Source organism: Hibiscus syriacus, unplaced genomic scaffold (genome assembly GCF_006381635.1).
Source record: "Hibiscus syriacus cultivar Baekdansim isolate YM2019G1 unplaced genomic scaffold, ASM638163v2 tig00002841_pilon, whole genome shotgun sequence".
Lineage (NCBI taxonomy): Eukaryota > Viridiplantae > Streptophyta > Magnoliopsida > Malvales > Malvaceae > Hibiscus > Hibiscus syriacus.
In genome coordinates, this window is record NW_024061948.1 from 1,078,800 (window position 1) to 1,098,880 (window position 20,081).

A 20,081-nucleotide genomic window follows, 5' to 3' on the forward strand; every position below is an offset into this window, starting at 1 on the left:
GGAATATAGGGGCAAAACCAAGGGGACAAGGATGTGACATTAGCCCATTAAACTAGGATTATAATAATCGAAATTCAAACTAAATTAATAGGAATATGAACCAAGCAATCTCGGTTAAGAAATTTATTCTTATCTAACTCTTAAAGTTTTGAGTTTGATCGTCGCGTATATTAAAAGTATAAGTGTTCATTAACAAATTGTTAAGAGTCTTTTAAAATATATTATATTGTATTCACTCTAGAATTATTAAAGAAAATTACACTTTTACACTTTAAAATTTTATAATTTTATTTTATAATTTTATTATATCCTTAAATTATCGTATATTTACTTTGATGGAGCACATTTGTAAACATGTCCAACTTTAATATGGTGTGTAAAATAAAAAATGGGAAAAAATCAAATAGGTTTAAGAAAAGAATACATTACATGGATGATCATTTAATTTCGATGTTGACTAGTAGCCCCTGTGTATGATTGTGCTTTGCACCTTTGAGCTACTATGATAAGGATTAGTAAATGGGTAATTCAATTTCACTTCAGAAACAACTATTTGTGGCATAGGACTATTCAATATCTCACACTATTTAAACACACGTGTAACCCTATTTATTTATCGTTCATTCGATCTGTGCATGTTTAATAAGCACCCCATGTGATAAATTTGAGTATGGAGACTATGGTACCATTTGTCTTCTATGTTTGTATGCGAAGCGTTATGCGGGAGCAAGTCCTTGAAGTAAACCCTTAATGAGCAAGACCAGGTGCTTATGTCATGTCTTTATACCTTTTTTTATGATTGTATGAACTATAGAAGAGTGGGTGTATAGCATTGAGCTAGTAAAGTTCATGTTTAGGTTGTTTATTCGTATGTTACAAAATTTTTGATCGAGTTCAAGAATACCGTCGACGATAAATCTCCAACGTCATCTAGTTAGAGTACAATACATGACTTTTTTTAATAAACATATGTACTCATACTAGCATTTCAGATTATAAATCTATTAGTATTATTCTTTTGACTTAATTTGATTTACACTTAAAAGCTCTGATTTTGTATTATCGATGTTACTCTATTTATGAATGATTTCTCAATATGAATATTCTGAAAAGTATGGTGCATAGCCGACGAAAGTTTTAAAGATTTTGGGGTAAAGTATAAATATGTCCCTTGACTATAAGTCACTGCTTAGTTGAGTCATTAATTATTGAAAGTTACAAAATAATCCTTCAACTATAGAGTATTACTTTGTTAAGTCCCCGACTATTAAAAGTTACAAATTGGTCACCCAACTATTCATATGTTCCAAACTCATCCTTAGTCTAAACCGGACGTTAACCTGCTGACTGAAATATGATAAAACTTGATCCCCGAATCTCAATAACTATACAATTAAAACTGTTTTAGAACCACATTTTATCATATCCTGTTAACAGATTAACTCCAACTCATACAACTATCAATTTTTAATAAAGAGAAGACAAGTTTGAACATATGACACCTGAGTGACCATTTTATAACTTTTAATGGTCAAGGGACTCAACAAAGCAACGTCCTATAGTCGATGAATCATTTTGTAACTTTTAATAGTCAAGAGACTCAACAAAGTAGTACCCATTAATCGAAGGACCATTTATGTACTTTACCATAATTTTGAGTTTTAACAATTGATTTATAAACATTTAAGCCACCTAGTAATGTTGATGGGTTTAAGGTGTTACATGAAAGCTTGTAGGTAGCCATGAACATTTTGACTCTAATCTATTACTTGATGCAAACGCAAAGAGATAAGAGACGAAGAAATGAAAAGGATGATCATAAAAGACCTTATCATGTATGGCTTTGAAATTCGAAATACTTAAATGCAATCATTTATTCCATTTTATTTTTACGAAATGCAAAAAAAACATCTCGAAGCCATGAATATGTGATTTTTGTGCATTAATAGTTCAACATTTCAGTAGAGGCCATAATTGCAGGCTGATTTGAACCATGGCATTGCCAAGACCGAACTTTTGGGGGTTCAACAATTTGATCGCCAAAGCTTCTTCCAGTCTGATTCACCAAATTGAATTGCAGTAATTCCAGCTTCCTTAAATATTGAGCCAATTCCATTTGTTGAACCTTCAAAGCTTTGTTTTCACAGCCCAAAGCAACAGTTTCTGCATCAAAACTTCACATTTGTAAGCGTTGTTATGAATTCCAGCCTTCAATGACGCAATCTCAGTGACCAAATCTTCCAAAAGCTTTTGCTTCTTCCGTGATCGCCGAGCCGATTCTCGATTCGATATCATCCGTTTTCTTCTTTTCGTCTATGTTCATGCCTCGAGCATCGGCATCCCTCCCGGAACTCATCATCGGCGGAACGTTTGACGGTTTTTGCAGATACTAGAAGTAGTTGTAAAATAAAAGAACAGAATGATGAATCCTAATTTTACTAGCAAATGACAAATCTGTTGAGAAAAGCAAATCAACCCAAGATGGAAGAGAAGACATAAACCAATGAAGAATGACAACAGAAACTGAATGAAAGAAAAGAGTTTGTGAGAATGAGGAAAGGCAGTTCATAGCATAAATCTCTCAAGCTCGGAAGTTTTAACAAAGGGCTATATCTTAAAAATAGATAAATCCAAAAAAGAAAAATAACAAAGTTTATCCTATTCGATCAATCAAAAGAATATAAAAAAGAAAAGGAATCTTCCATGTAGCAACAGTGATTGGACTAGAAACGCATGTCATTCAATTACAGTGTCTCCAAAAAGAAATTCAATTACGGTTTCATTTAATTTTAGGATAAAATATACGTTTACTATCCAATTATCATTTTTGTTCTGTTTAATCACTAACTGTTATTTTTTTCAAAATACATAACTTTACGTTTTGATTTCATTTTAGTTACTCATCGTTGAAAGATTAATATAACTATTGACGTGATATATTTTAATCTTTTCAATGATGACATGTCATTATCTTATGGTGACATGTTAGCGTTACTATTAATTTTGTAAGGATGGGTAACCAAATGAAACCAAAATATAAATTTGGTAAGGTTTGAAACAAAAAATAAGTCATGATCAAAATTGATTAAAAGTGACAGTTAGGATATAAATATGTAGTTTACCCTAATTTTTATTCGGTCAGTTATTTTTAATAGTTGGAGTGCTTATAAATAATATTCGTTCAAAATATTTCTTAATTATTAACTATGCACAAAATCTAAAGATATAAATTCCCAAATTTAAGATTTTTTAAAAAAAATATATGAAAGTTTTCTTATTGGAAAACCTAGTTTTCTCTCATTGGTGCGTCGTTGATCCATTTTCTTTTTGACTTTGTTGATTGACGGCGGTACAAACTTATATTGGTTGATAACCATTGATATTCTTTATTGTCATTCATTTTCTTATATTGTGTCTTTATTATCTTTTGTTTGTTTTTTCAATAAGTATGCTTGTATAGCACGTTTTCATCTGTCTTTATTACGCGTTTTTTCTGTCTTTTGACAAATTTTTTAGTCGTCTGGTTATTATTTCATTACCTTTTTTAAGGGTTGATTTGAAATCGTCAAAACTGATCAAGATGACATTTATATGTTTTCTTGTTCATCTTTCCTACTTTGGACCCTTGAATTGGTTTTGGATATCCGATTTGCGTTTATGGATAGCTTTTCACGTCGCTCGAGTCTGATGTGTGGTTTATCGATGGTCTTTCAGTAGTTTGATCCATTTTGGTTCGTTTGTCTATGCGATCGGATATGTTTGTATATATCTTTGTTCAAATTTATTGGTTAGGTTTTTAATATTTTCTTATATAATCCTTATGTGATCTTAAGTGACTAGTTTTCTTTCCATGACTATAGAAAATTATCATAATTATATGCTTAACTTATGATTATGATCGTAAGTCTTCATTATAATTCAGAGTAAATCTTTAATAAATGAGATAGTTGATTAATTCTTTGGTCGTCAAATCTAATATATACTGCAAAGTTGTTAATCAAATTTCAGTGACAGAGATAATTTGAAGGCGAATAATTTATTAAGAAAATAAAATGTTGGTGCAACTATCAATTGAAGATACATTGTACTATCGGACAAGGCAATTAACATTTGTTTTTTATCGTTGAAAAATTGTTTTAATTTTTATTCAGCTAAGTGATAGACATAATAAAATAAAATAATAATAGCAAAGTCAAATACGAACCAACTAAAACAGCTCATTTTCCTTACGTTTCTTTATCATTATCCACTCAGTTTCCAGTGTTTTCTTCTTTTTCATGCGACTGTTTATCAGATAAGGCAATTGTTATTTTTTTAACACGTTTTAATTAAATAGGACAAATTATCGAAATGGTCACTTTTATTTCATAAGTACTCACTTTTAGTCATTGGGACATTAAGTGTTATCCGTTTGATGACGTGACATATTAGTAAAACTAGTTCATTTTTAATTTGACTCGTGAACTTGAATAAAATTATTATTTAATTCCTAAAACTTAAATAAAACATCAATTTGATCATTAAATTTTAGATAAAATATCAATATAATTATTGAATCTGATCAAAATTCCTCGTGTATTATTCAGAAATGTAAATATAAATATTCGAAACGTGTATCGTGGAGATCACTTCATAAATTCAGAAACGTGTATTGTTTGAAGTGCTTCCAAATGGGTGCTTTCCCTATTTTCCTTAATGACTCCCCATTTTGTCATAGATTTTATTGGCCACCATCATGTCAATTTATTATCTTATAAAGAATAAGAATGATCCAATTCAGAATGATAATATATTTTCGTCTCCTTAGCCAAATTAGGTGCATCTGTACGTCCATTTTAGATAAACTTGTCTGAGATGAGAACAAAAGTGTGATCGCAATCCCAAAAAAAAAAAAAAAGCAAAGACAAATAGCATATAAAACGTCAATGCTCTTGCAGATATTATTAACAACTTAATCTTCATGGCCCTACATGCACACAAGAGCCCACATTTTTTGCACATATATGTCAATAATCACGAATTAAGTTGCCTCGATCGTTAAAGGGATTGTTGCTATCTCTAGAAGTCTGGGTTCAAGCACGTCGTATGGGGGTGTTTGAATGTCATTGTCAAATGAGTTTAAAGTTTTTCAAATATGTATTACCTTATAATCACCCTTAGATTAATGATATCTACTAGGGATGGACACAGACTTTTATATTAAGGGGTGAACTTATAAAATTTTAAGAGTAAAAAATAAATTATTAATAGAAAATTCAAATAAAATTATCTAAAATATATAATAATTTAAAATTTTTAAGAGTACGTCTACCATCATCAACTTCTCGTTGTTCCATCCATGATACTTGCATATCAATTTTGATTAATTAATTGTTAAGAAAATTAATCATTTGTTTTTGCTTGGAAGGTTCTTTTTTACAAGGCCCTACTATCTTAAAACTAAATGTGTATCGGCCACGAGATGTCTTTAGATTGTTTCACAATAATGCAACGCCGATTAAGAATCTACACAATATTTATTAAACAACACAAGTAATACATGAATTTATCAATATGCTCAATATTATTCACCTAATCCAAACTTATAATATATTTAAATTTATCAATTATCGATGTAATTAGATTTTTTTCTTCTTTGAGATTTCTACATTATCAGCAAAGATATATGGGAAAATAAAGACAGAATCTTTTAGATGAAACTGAATTGAGGTCGACACCAGAACCGAAAGCTCTAAATATAGTTGCTTAGGACAAGATCTTAATCACCATTCCATTGTCGTCCAGTGGTTAGGATATCTGGCTTTCACCCAGGAGACCCGGGTTCAATTCCCGGCAATGGAAGGAACTTTCGAAATCTTAAACACTGCACTATCCCGGCAACCTTTTTTAAACGTGTTTAGGGTTTAGAAATATGGTAAACAAGCTTATACTTCTAATATAAGAATCTGATAGTATTAATGTGTTTGGAGGGACAATAAACGGATAGAATCTTATTGGAGAAATAAGATTATATTAGGCGAGTGTAATCAAAATGGAGTTTATATATATTTATTATTAAATTTTGATATGTGCGGTTATTGTTATGTGAAGCAATGAATTATATGTTCGGTTCAATTTGAGCTTCTGAGTCACTAAGGTATGTTTAATTATATATCGGATGTTATTTCGATGTTTGATCGTATCCGATATATGATCATTTGAGTTTTTTTCCCCATGAAATCCAACTATTTGTCATGTTTCAAAATTTAAATTCATGCTAAAAATATGTTCGAAAATTTATTGATAGCTATAATTGTTATTACGAATCATATTTTTTTTTTTTATAAATGAAACTATGTTATATCAAACCTTGATTATTAGTGAGTTACGAAAACAATTGATTTGTTAAGGGTCCATAGCTCTTTTGTAAGGGAATTTGAGGCTTAAGTCTCGGTGAAGTAAAGGAATGTTGTAATGTTTAGACTACAGTCCCAACGAGGCAAAAGGAAGACTATTTTGATAATCTTAGACATAAATTTTATAATACTTGAAAGTTATTTTGATAATGAAATTACATCAAATTAACACCATGAGATTTCTCTTATTTAAGATGAAGGAAAATTCCCAGGGTTTGCAGTTTTACATATCAGCCTTGAGAGAGAATGTAGCATTATCCCCCACTCTTCCTCCACCAAACGTAGTGGATATTTGGGCTGCTTGTTCGGTGAAAATAACCCAAAGTGTTTCTCAATCTCCGGCCCTGGCTTCTGATTTTCATCGAACAAAGCAAACAAATAAGTCTCTATTGCTTTCCCCGGCCTCTTTGGGGTACCCCCTCCCACATGTCTGATTAAGTTGGATAGGTAAGTGGCTGCATTATCGACCGATGTCCCGAACCCCCCAGCCGACGGCCATCCACTTTCTGATACCACAACTTCGAGGCCGCCTTGTCCGGCTTTCTCGAGAGCCGAATATAACGAGTCTAACATTGCATCGAACAGGTTTGGTATCCACGTCCTTGATCCCATACAACGGGCGAAGGGGAAGTGAAGGTAGCATATTGAAGTGAGATATCCCTTGGATTGCTTGCGTAGCTGAAATAAGTGTATATTGGCAAGTAATGGTGTTCTTGCCATGCTAAGTGGCCGATGATGGGGTCCAAATACGACCTAATGTCCCCACGGAATGCACCGGCCGATGGAGGGAACGAGACACGATCAAGGTCATATCTATCGCGATCGAGACCTTGATTTGGTTCTCCAAACCGGCTGATCGAACAGCGTTGAATACGTTAACTAAAGCGGGCAAGACGTATTGAGCTAACCAAGATGTTTCGTCATTAACGGTCTGACCTCGTTCCGACAGCGATATATCGGATTCGAACACTCGGCCAGTACGGTACGACGTTTCTTTGAACCCATGATTGTGCTCCGGATGGGTTAGCGAGGTTCGGAAGTTCGGAATTCGGAACACCTAATATGACTTCAATGTTTGAGCCTCTTAGAGCTTGTAATGCTTGTGAGTTTGGATCGTAAAGTCTCATTCGCCTGATGTTGTTTGATCTATAAAGATCGATGACTTCCCGTGCATTCGGGAGATTGTTGCCCATCATCCCATAGCAAACACCAACCTGCGCAGCTGCATTAATTCATAACTCTAATTATTTATTGATATTTGATTATAAACAAGACGGACACAAAAATTTATATTTAACGACAAATTTTCAAAATTTTAAGGGATATAAACTTATAAATTCCAAGGATAAAAACAAATTATCAATAAAATATGATATTTATTTTTTAGAGAACGACGGCCCTGCCCGCCACTCTCGCCTCAGTCTATCCATATATATATATATATATATATGTATGCATATAAAGAAGGAAAGAGAGAAATGAACCAGTTGGATTGAAGTTTGCAGCGAAAATCCCTATAAGAAGAAGGAGAATAGAAGCCATGGCCATGGATGTGGATGTGGATGTGGATGGAGAATATTAGACCAAAGTATCTCGATTTCGATTTCCCTCTTACAAACTGAGCTCTTTATATAGATACATATATACATATGATGATTTTTGTGTATGAAATAAATAATTAATTAATTTAAAGAGGTGTTTCTCTTGACGAATTTAGTTCATGTATTATCTCTCGTCCTTTTCATTTCTTGGGAAAAAATAGTGTATGAAAGATCAAAGTTATTGTTATCAGTGATGGACCAACTAGTTGCACCGTTAAAATTTAAAATTATCATATATTTTAAATTTTTTATATTTTTTTATTAAAAATCTATTTTCGTACTCTTGAAAATTTATATATAAAATGTTTTTAAAATTTTAAAATTTCTTTCTCCCTAATATAAAATCCAAAGTCATATAACAAAGTCTTTAACTCTATCCATCCCACCACCCACCATTTCACCTATATTATATTTCCTACACGCTTCTTCTTTAAATTAAAGACACCATTTTCTACTTCTTTTTATAAGAAAAAAGAAAAATAAATTATTTTGAATTTAATGTTGACCGAAATTAAAGTAATGTTATGTGTCATTACATCTAAGGGTTAATTAACATTTTTTTTTATCTTTCCAGACTTTAAAAATAAATTTCAAACAATATATTGATTTAGTAGGATGAGACACTGAATCTTTTAAGTAAACTTAATAGTTTAAATCTCAACGTTTACGAATGGAGCAAATGGGGTTAGAAGACTACATACCCTAATAGTAGACCTTTACAAAACTCGATCTAAAATAATCGATCAATAATTCAGATACACTGATAATTAAAAAAAGAGTTTCTAGTATCTATATTTTTTTCTTAGACTGTTGTAGTATATTATTTAATTCCTTTTATCATTATTGTGAAATAAATATGAGAAACTTGTAAACATTTTTGTTAGAAATAATGTGTTATGATTCGACAACTTGCTTGTAAGATAGCCAAGTCCACTAGTCTTGTCTGAATAACTTTCTTTGTTTCTTAAATCATTAACTGTTAAGGGCTGAATTTTCTTTTGCTTGAGTTGTCTGCTACTGGAATGGAAATCTCACCACCTATATAATCTATTGGACTGACTATTATCACTTTTTATAATTGTAGAGTTAGGGTTCCAAATTTAGATAATAGATATTAATGTCACTCACTATTATAATAATATTATTATAATATAATTTATATATCACAAGCATATACATATATATATTTTAAATAATATCACAAATTAATTAAATATTTTTTAATTTAAAAACAAAATCTTATTGTTTTTCGTTCAATTTAATAAATTTTTTAACTCTTTAAATATGCTGCCCTCTTACACTTAAATAAATTCTTAACTTAAATCAACGTTATATTTCAAAAAACTTATTCAAATCAAGGATAATATTTTGATAGAAAAAATAAATTCAGATAAGATTTAAAAAGTAAAAATAAAAAATCCAAACTCAATCTATGGACAATTGACCATTCAATAGAAAAAAGAAGACTTAAACCGATGGCTTTACTGTAGCATCATTGCACATGTCGAAAAGATTATAGGATTTAGGAATATTCGGGGGACTTTATTTATATAAATTAATATATATAATTTTATTTTATGTATTGATTATGAAAAGGGTTTTGATAAATCGGTAAATCGGGCGGGCAAAGTAAACGAAATAACACAAGAATTTTAACGAGGTTCGGCAATGTGCTTACGTCCTCGGTGCCTAGGCGGCGCTAGAAAATTTTTATTCAATTCATCTAGGTTTAGGTTACATCTCTATTTATAATAGAAAACCCTGGTACATAATTACAAAATTAACCCTGTACCGTACCGCGAGGGCACAACCCCCGCACCTCTAACCCACATAATCGTAACCCCCTCTACGAGACTTTCTTTGTAAGGACAGTTGATGTTCGCTTCGCTCACTCCGCTCCATCCCCTGTCCTCTTTACCGGTATATTTATGAGCCATACCTTACAAATCTCCACCTTGGCGAATATCCTGCCCCTTAGGAAACATTCAATGTGAGTTGGGTTACCTTAGTTCTTTAACAACTTGAAACATTCAACAAGTCCAAGCAATGCTTGAACTTGTCTGTCGTAACTGGCTTGGTGAACATATCAGCGGCATTCTCATTAGTGTGTACCTTCTGAAACAAAATCTCTTCAGATACAACCAACTCTCTGATCTTGTGAAAACGTACATCAATGTGCTTAGTTCTAGCACGATATACCTGATTCTTAGCTAAGTGAATAGCACTTTGATTGTCGCAGAGCAGCTGAACTCCACCTTGCTGAACACCCAACTCCTTCACTAAACCAGTGAGCCATAAAGCTTCTTTTGCAGCTTCAGTCGCTGCCATGTACTCAGCTTCAGTTGTAGATAGTGCCACAACAGATTGAACAGTAGACTTCCAACAAATAGGTCCTCCACCAAGAGTAAAAAACATACCCTGTCGTAGATATTCTATTATCCAAGTCACCTGCATAGTCTGAATCCACATATCCTACAACCAAAGGATTATCTCGTTGACTACAAAAAACAATTCCATGTCCCACAGTACCCTTTAAGTACCGAAAGATCCACTTGACTGCTTCCCAATGTTGCTTACCAGGTTTAGACATGTACTTACAAACTTGACTAACAGCATGAGCTAAAATCAGGACGAGTACATACCATTGCATACATCAAGCAGCCAACAACATTAGAATACGGAACCTTTGCCATATCTTCAGCTTCCTTATCTGTCTTAGGGCACTGTTCTGATGAGAGCTTAAAGTGGTTCGCCAATGGAGTGCTAACTGGTTTTGCGTTGCTCATCGCAAACATTTCTAGCATTTTTTCAACATAACCCCGTTGAGATAGCCACAGTCTCCTTGAGTCTCTGTCCCTGCAAATTTCCATTCCAATAATTTTCTTTGCAGCACCTAAATCTTTCATATCAAATTCCTGACTCAATAAAGTTTTCAAACCGATAACATCATCCATGTTCTTCGCAGCAATCAACATATCATCAACATACAGTAATAGAAAAATAAAAGAACCATCATCAAGGCTCTTAACATAGACACAACAATCATACTCACATCGGTTGTAGCCAATCTTGATCATATAGGAGTCAAACCGTTTATACCACTGTCTCGGAGACTGTTTCAACCCATACAAAGATTTCTTCAATCTGCAAACTAAAATGCTCGTTTCCAGGTTGAGTGAAACCTTCAGGTTGCCGCATGTAGATCTGCTCCTCTAAATCACCATGCAAAAAAGCAGTTTTAACATCCATCTGCTCTAAATGCAAATCCCAACTGGCCACCAATGCAAGTACTGCTCGGATTGAAGTGTGCCTGACCACAGGAGAAAAGATTTCATCATAATCAACTCCTTTCTGTTGTGAAAAACCCTTTGCTACCAAACGAGCCTTGAACTTCTCCCATTCTTTTTCTGTTACTGCTGGTTTCTCCTTATACACCCATTTACAACCAATCGGCTTTTTACCCTCAGGAAGGGAAACCAACTCCCATGTACGATTTATGATTCAAAGACTCCATCTCCTCAACCATGGCTGCCATCCACTTGTCGTTTTCCTGACTAGTAACAGCATCATGAAAAGTAATCGGATCATCACTGCTAACAATAAGTGCAAAAGAGACCAAGTCTTCAAAACCCAATCTACTCGGAGGCTTTATATTCGTCCATCTCACCCTGTCTCTGGCGAGACTATAATCCTGCAAATCATCCGTAGTGGAACCACCAGAAGTCGGTTGAGACGTTTCTGGTTTCTCAACTGGAAACTGCTCGAAATCCACCATTGTCGTGTCTTTCTTCTGTTGCAACATGGATTGTTCATCAAAAACAACATCTCTACTGATCACAATTTTCTTCGCAACTGGATCCCAGAACTTGAATCCTTTGACACCTTTCTTGTAACCCAGAAAAATGCACTCCTTCGATTTTGCATCAAGTTTGGATCTCTCATCAGCAGGTACATGTACATAAGCAGGACAACCAAAAATCCATAAGTTTATCAAAACTAACATCATGACCAGTCCATACCTCTTCTGCAACTTTCCCATCCAATGATGCCCTTGGCGATCTGTTGATAAGATAGCACGCCATGTTAACAGCCTCGGCCCAGAAGTGTTTGGGAAGCCCCGCATTCAACCGCAAACATCTGGCTCTTTCATTCAACGACATGTTCATCCGTTCCGCAACACCATTCTGTTGTGGTGTCTTGCGCACTATAAAATGTCTCTTAATCCCGTGCTCCTTACAGAAGTGTAAGAACTGTGAATCTGTGTACTCCGTACCATTGTCAGACCGCAAACACTTGATTTTTCGTCCTGTTTGGTTTTCTACCTCAGCTTTCCACAGCTTGAACTTCTCAAAAAACTTCAGATTTCTGTTTCAAAAAATACACCCAAACTTTCCGTGAAAAATCATCAATAAAAGTAACATAATACCTAGATCCACCCAAAGACGATGTCGTGGAAGGCCCCCATACATCAGAATGCACATAATCAAGAATCCCTTGAGTTGTGTGCCTCACAGTCTTGAAACGGACTTTAGTCTGTTTACCAAGAACACAATACTTGCAAAAATCGAGCTTACAGCTTTTGACACCATGCAACAGATTTCTTTTGTGTAATTCTGTCATACCACGTTCACTAAGATGAGCAAGACGCATATGCCACAGTTTTGTAGTATCATCACAGGACTCAACAGAATGAACTCCACCTGCAACGGTACTCCCTAACAATCTATAAATATTTCTTGCAGTCATCTTTCCTTTCATCACAGTCAAAGAACCTTTAACAATCCGAATGGTTTCCCTATCCTCATCAGCCTTAGGGATAAAACCATTCTTGTGCAAAGTGCCCAAAGAAATCAAATTCTTCTTCAAATCTGGGATATGTCAAACACCACTCAACGTCCGAACAGAGCCATCATACATCTTAATTCTGACATCACCAATACCAACAATATTGCAACATCGATCATCACCCAAATAAACAGAACCAGAATTAATCGACCTGTATGTCGAAAACCATTCCCTATTTGGCGTGATGTGATAAGAACATCCAGAATCAAGAATCCACGCATCCGTCAATTGAGTCGTTGAAATAGAAAGCATATCACCCTCACTGCAATCAGAATTGTCATCCTCGACCACGTTCACAGACTTGGATGAAACATCACGCTTCTCATCAGTCTGCTTTTTCAACTTTGGATAGTCTCGCTTCATATGTCCCGCCTCCTTGCACTTGTAACAGTGAATTGTCTTCTTATCCCTAGATTTGGATCTGGAATTCCGCTTGCAATACCCTGCATTCTCTGGCTTCCGTCCACGGTCTCAATTACCCTTGACATATAAGCTATCGACTTTAGAGTTTTCCCCTGCATTCTGCTTCCGCTGGTTGTGAACCAACAAGGTTGCAGTAATCTCCCTCAACGTTGATAGTCTCTTTCCCATATGTAAGAGTAGTCACCATGTGTTCGTAAGAGGGAGGCAACGAACACAACAAAATCATCGCTCTGTCTTCATCCTCAATTTTTACATCAAGCCGAGCCAAATCAGAAATGATTTGATTGAAGATATTCACGTGTTGCGCCAAATCATGATCGTCTTGCATCTTCAGCCCATACAGCCGCTGCTTTAGATACAGTTTTGTCGTTAAGGATTTGGACATAAACTGACTTTCCAACTTCCTCCAAATTTCGTCTAGAGACGATAGATGCATGACGTGATACATAATCTCGTCCGCCAAGCATAATCGTATGGTTCCTGCCGATCGTTGTTGCAATTCTTCCCAATCTTCCTCCTCCATCGACGCCGGCTTTATAGGTCGCAAAGCCTTCAGGATCCCCTGCTGCGCCAACAGATCCTTCACCCTCGTTTGCCATAATCCGAAGTTACCCAGACCATCGAATTTTGCAACTTCGAATTTTGCTCCTGACATCTGATACCAATTGTTGATAAATCGGGCAAAGTAAACGAAAGAACACAAGAATTTTAATGAGGTTCGGCAATGTGCTTACGTCCTCGGTGCCTAGGCGGCGCTAGAAAATTTTTATTCAACTCATCTAGGTTTAGGTTACATCTCTATTTATAATAGAAAACCCTGGTACATAATTACAAAATTAACCCTGTACCGTACCACGGGGCACAACCCCCGCACCCCCAACCCACATAATCGTAACCCCCTCTACGAGACTTTCTTTGTAAGGATAGTTGATGTTCGCTTCGCTCACTCCGCTCCATCCCCTGTCCTCTTTACCGGTATATTTATGAGCCATACCTTACAAAGGGTAATTATAAAATGGTAATAAGTGTTTCATTTGATTATAATTTAAATTTTTAAATATATAGAAATATATTATCGGTATTAAAAATTTAAAAGGTTTGTTGTAAAATTTAATCAATTAAATATATATAAGAAACTTTGATTATTATTTAAATTAAAGTAACATAAATATAACACGAACCAAATAACTTTAATGATTAAATGAATAGTTGTTATTCTTAAAGATTCTGATTTCAAGCACCAAAGACGACGTAATATTTGATTATTCATTTTCAATTGGTTGAAAATTTTTAAAAAATATAATACTAGATTAATACAAAAACATGAATATATTAATTTACAAAATACATAAGAAAAGATAACTTATTTATTTGGTTAGTTACCTATTATTTAGTTTTTGGTTCCATACCCATTTGAGGGCCCCATATTTTGAGAAAAATCTACTAATTCGAAAATTTTATTTTTACTACTGTATGCACCATGAAGAGAATTAAGTGAAAAAAAAACTTAATTTCATATGTTTGGAATGTTTTTATTTTGCATAAAACAATTATGATAAGTTTTGATATTTTACGATATCGTTTTGCTATAAAATATTTTAAGGACCTCATTTTAAAAAAACCACAATAGGCCTCCACATCTCTTGAGACGAGTATGCGTCTAAGAATTTATTTAAGTAGAAATTAAATTCAACTATACAAGGAGTTTACTTGGAGTAATAAAAAAAGTATGAACATTTATCTAAATAAAATAATACTAACGGTTAAAGGACCTTTTTGTTATTATTTCAACCATTTTTATACATTAAATATATGGTTTCTGAAATGGAAATGTAAGTAACAGTTACACCCACCATTACGATTTATAAACAAACCAGAGGCTTAGCCGCCGCCATCTTTATCGTACTGCAATTTCATAAAGCGTAAACTACACCCAAGATCACTTAATTATGAGTGATAATAAATAGGTCACTTTTTCTCTCTAAAAGTTACAAATATGTCACTATAAAATATTGGTATAAGTAGATCATTAATTGTTGGATAAGTGATGTGTCCTATCATAATAATAATTTTAGTCCTTAAAATTTATATAATCTATTAATGTGGTTCAATTGCAATAGATTTAACCTTTCATATTTAAAAGTTTTATAATTTGTCTTTATTTTTCTCTTGGATTGTTTATTCTTCTCTCATAAATATTATACTACTTTCATGTTACTTTCTTGATATAATAACAGTTAAAGAGTAATTTGTCGTTGCTTTATGGTAGAATTTAATTAGCCAACTACTACAATTCAATGGGCTCGCTTGGTTTAATAATATCGTAAAAAAATTAAATTTATGAAATTTGTAAATACGAAAGGTTGAACTTGTAAATTGTTTCGAAGTATAAAAAAACTGAAACGTATAAGTTTTAGAGACTAAAAATGTTAGTATTATATCAGGCAACATTGCATGTCCATATCAATTTTAATTATGGAATGACATGTTTGTAACAGTATTTTAATTAAGTGATATATTTGCAACTTTTACGAGAAAAGTGATTTGTTTGTTACTAAACCCATAATCAAATGGCTTTGTGGTGTAGTTTACCCTTTGATGAATTGTCACGGGACTTACAAGCACGTTTTTGAAACGACTTCCATGGCTTCCGTTGTCTTTATTTTATTAATAGCTATTGCAGCCGGCGGCTTTTTCTTTGAATACGTTCGCACAAAATGATGTTCCGTCTTTACAAACTACACGCCAAATAATAAAAAAGAGTAAACCTAATTATGGAGGCAAAATGATACGTGTATTGTATAAGAGGGACAAAATCAATCATGTACCAATAATATTGATTCAAGTGGTAAATAATTTGATGTCATTTAAGTAAGTCTTGAATTTCGAGGTATTGTAAATACATAAAATTCACGTCGAGAGACTCATTCACTAAAGTCATGTGTGTGATACGGGTCGATCCAGATTAGTCAGGATAAAATCATGACAAAACAGAGAGGACAACCAAAAATAATAATAAAATAATTAAAGTTTGATGAATTAATTGATTTGTGATGGATTTTCAAATAAAATTAATGATTGTTAGTTAATTTTTAACGTATTTTGAAATATTTCAATTGGATGTTGAGAACTCAAGTTATATCGATTTTAATTAAGACAAATAAAGTTGAATTGTAACATCCTCAATACCGGGTTAGTGATTAAAGTGTAAGATTTTAAAATTTCAGTGATCAAATTAAATAAATTGAAAAGTGAAGGAATTAATTAAAAGATGTTGGTGTATGATGAATTAATAAGTGAATGAGAATTAAAAGGGTAAAAGGGTTATTGAGCAAATGTAATAATTAAATATTAGATATTAGGTATTATAATACCCAAGGGAAAGAATCAAGAGTTTCCAGATAACTCTTGATTCTTCTTTCTTCTTCATTTTCTTCTTCAACGTGAAGCACCTAAACCTAAGGTAAGTTTGATTTCTTTTGGTTTATCCTTCAAATTAAAGTATGGGTTTGATTTATGAAGCTTTAGGAAATATTATGGAGATGAAAAATATTATAGAAACTCAACGATTGGTGAGTTATGAAGGATTAAAGATAAGAAGTGGATAAGTGAAATCTTGAATAAGGATGTATAAATGGATTTAGAAGTTAAATTTGACTTGTCATGAGTGGAAGTAAATGATATGAAGTGTTAGAACTAAATTTAGAACATGTTGAAATTTGAGTAAGATTCTTGAATTCAGTATTAATGATTGGATTTGTAAGGTTAAGAGGTATTAAATGGGTATTAATCAGTTTAAGTAGGTGTATAAGAGTTAGAAATATTAAAGGATGTGAAAGATGAAGAGTTGAGATGAAAAGAGTGAATTTCGTGCTTGCAATGGATTTCTAGGTTGTGTGCATCGATGCATCTTCAATGTGCATCGATGTACTCTCAAATAAACAAACATCGAATGCAATTAATGCATCGATGCATAAGGAGTGCATCGATGCATCCCCTTAACATGCAAACATAGAATGTCATTTATGCACCGATGCACAGGTAGTGCATCGATGCACCGATAGGGAATGCATCGATGCACTCTATAGTGCATCGATGCATACCTTCATTAAAAGATAGAAATAGCTTTTCTTTTAGCCTAAGAAATGATAGTTTAGAATATATTAATTTGTACACTAATAAGTATCAACGAATTACTATGTAGATACAGAGCTTAATCAAGTTCACGAACAATTTCCCAATAAGATCGATCGAGGAAAAAGCAAGGAAATATAGGTGAGTGCATATGTATAGTATGATTATAGAAATATACTCAATTCTAGACTTGTGATAAGTCTAGATTTTATATCTTGATACATGATCATATTTGTATTATGAGACATGACATGAATTCATATAAAATGCATTATGTGACATGAATGTGCAGGAAAAGTTATATGAGCTATGTGAAAATGTAAGAATTTACATGTCTACGCGATATAAACTACGTGAAATGTAAAAGCCCATGTTATGTAGATGAGAACTATAGGTATAGTTGGCATGCCAAGGGTAGATGGTCTACGCGATCCTTCGGGACAAAATTCTATTCGGTCATTCGGGATATATATATATTCTTTGGAACATGTGTGAAGTCTTGGGAGACACATACTTGATCCTTAGTATATGTATATGATTCTTAAGGAATTCTATGTGGTCCTTATGGACATTATTATATGGCACTATGGTACAATTCTACGCGGCACTTCGGTGCATTTATACGAGCTGTGATGACAGCATAGTACACAACCTCACAATACTCACATACCTTAGGTTCTCAATATGATATCATGGACCAATAAATTTATTAATACAAATTCATGAATGTTAAAGTTATATGCTTACAGGTAAGGATATTGGTGATGTAAACTACATGGATTAAGTATACGCTTTCATCCCATTTCATATCATTATGACATTTTCATTACATTTCCTTGTTATTATTATTACATTGCCTCACTAAGTCGATGACTTAGCGTGTGAGTGTTTCACACGTAGGATCCGAGAAAGTAGACGAGACGGGTTAAGCAACTGGACAACATTACTCCTGCAACCATCAGATCAGAAGCAACTTAATCAGTAGGTCATCATGTTATGTAAATGGAAGTTGGCATGTAATTAAAGGGTTAAGTTGTGTATGCTCTGAATATTTTGGTAAACTCATATTACCATATGTATATTATCGTATTTTCTTAATATAAGTTCAAGTATTTTGCTATTATTTGTTAAGATTTGTGTTTTAAAAGTCAATGTAATATCTCTGACTCGTATCCGAGTCTGGTACGGGTTGGGGGTGTTACATGAATATTAACCGATATAGATGTCACAACGATTTGGGGCCATTGGACACAGAGTGAAGTAAATGTTCAATAAAAAGAACAAGAGTTGTCATCAATCTCGTTTGATCATGTTTGATTGAACCATTGAAAAAATATATTATCGTTTACCCCAAATGATAATTTCAGTTAAATAAAATTATTATTTAGTCCGTAAAAATAAAAATCAAATTGATGATATGATTACATGTGAAAAAGTATTTACATTTTCATAAGGTTCGTAAAAATGATATTTACTTTATCATTAATATATTTTTTTGTCTAGATATGTAAGGATGCAATTCATTTATTTTTAAAAAAATTAATTTTTTTTAAATTATTAGGAGTAATCTCAAGTTTTATAATTTTTAAGAGAATAAAAACAATCTTTTGATTTTAAAATTTTTATATAATAATATATTTCAAATTTATAAGTAAACTCTTTCATATCAAATAATCTAATCCTCCTCCAAACTCTAGTAGAATACTAAGAATTAATTTTATTTTAGATAACACTTTATTTTTCATGATATAATGCAAATATTTAAAGTAAGTTGCCTTAAGATTTCTTGTAGATGTTTTGTCGTGAAATCCCTAGGTTACTTGTAAGGACGTGCAAACGACCCAATATACCTATAAAAGTCGTGAATATCTAAAAATGACACTTAATTTAAGGTTAAAAACGACGAAATTAGACACAATCGAAAATGTGAAAGAAAGATATATAACATTTTAAGTTATAATTTAAAATGTTACAAAAAAAATATTATTTGTTGTCAACTGAAAATATTATAAAAATGTGACATTTTAATTTGTGACTGAAAATGTTATAAAGAAATTCACGTTTTAAATTGTGTCCAACCTAAATATTATATTTTTTAAATCACATTTTCGATCATACCCATTTTTCATCATTTTATAGCCTTAAATTAGTAGATTGCACTACATAAATGTCCCTATAAGTCCTCTTTCGCTGATTTCTTTTTCTTTTGAGAAAACTACATGTTTAATACCTTAATTATAATTTTTATTATATTTTGGTCACCCAACTATTTTTTATTTCAAAATCATATATAATATTACTTTTTGTTTTAGTTTGATCATCCATCGTTAAATATTTAATAGAATTGCTTATGTGGTATTTAAAAAAAATCAATGATGATGCATTATTACCTTATAATGACACGTTAGCATTTTAACGGTGGGTGACCAAAATATAACTTTAGATATGATTTTGAAACAAAAAATAGACGAATGACCAAAATGGAACATAAGTGATAGTTGGGATAATAAAAGTGTAGTTTATCCTTTTCTTTTTCACGGTTCCCACATTTGACCCTCTTAGTTCTCCCCCACCATACTTATTTTCTCAATTAGAACCTCAAACGCCCTCTCATGATTAATGATTTGGTGCAACTGAAAGCTTCATATCATATCTTAGCCCAGCCTAAAACCTCATACTCTTG

At 32.9% G+C, this 20,081-nt stretch overlaps 1 non-coding gene and 2 pseudogenes across 1 annotated transcript; 1 reads left to right on the forward strand and 2 right to left on the reverse strand.

Moving 5' to 3' along the window:
- Positions 1-1,856: 1,856 nt before the first annotated feature.
- On the reverse strand, positions 1,857-16,657 carry LOC120159139 (annotated as a pseudogene).
- On the forward strand, positions 5,770-5,841 carry TRNAE-UUC. Its single transcript has one exon. It is a non-coding gene; the product is annotated as a tRNA-Glu (tRNA).
- LOC120159127 lies at positions 6,570-8,003 on the reverse strand (annotated as a pseudogene).
- Positions 16,658-20,081: the final 3,424 nt, after the last annotated feature.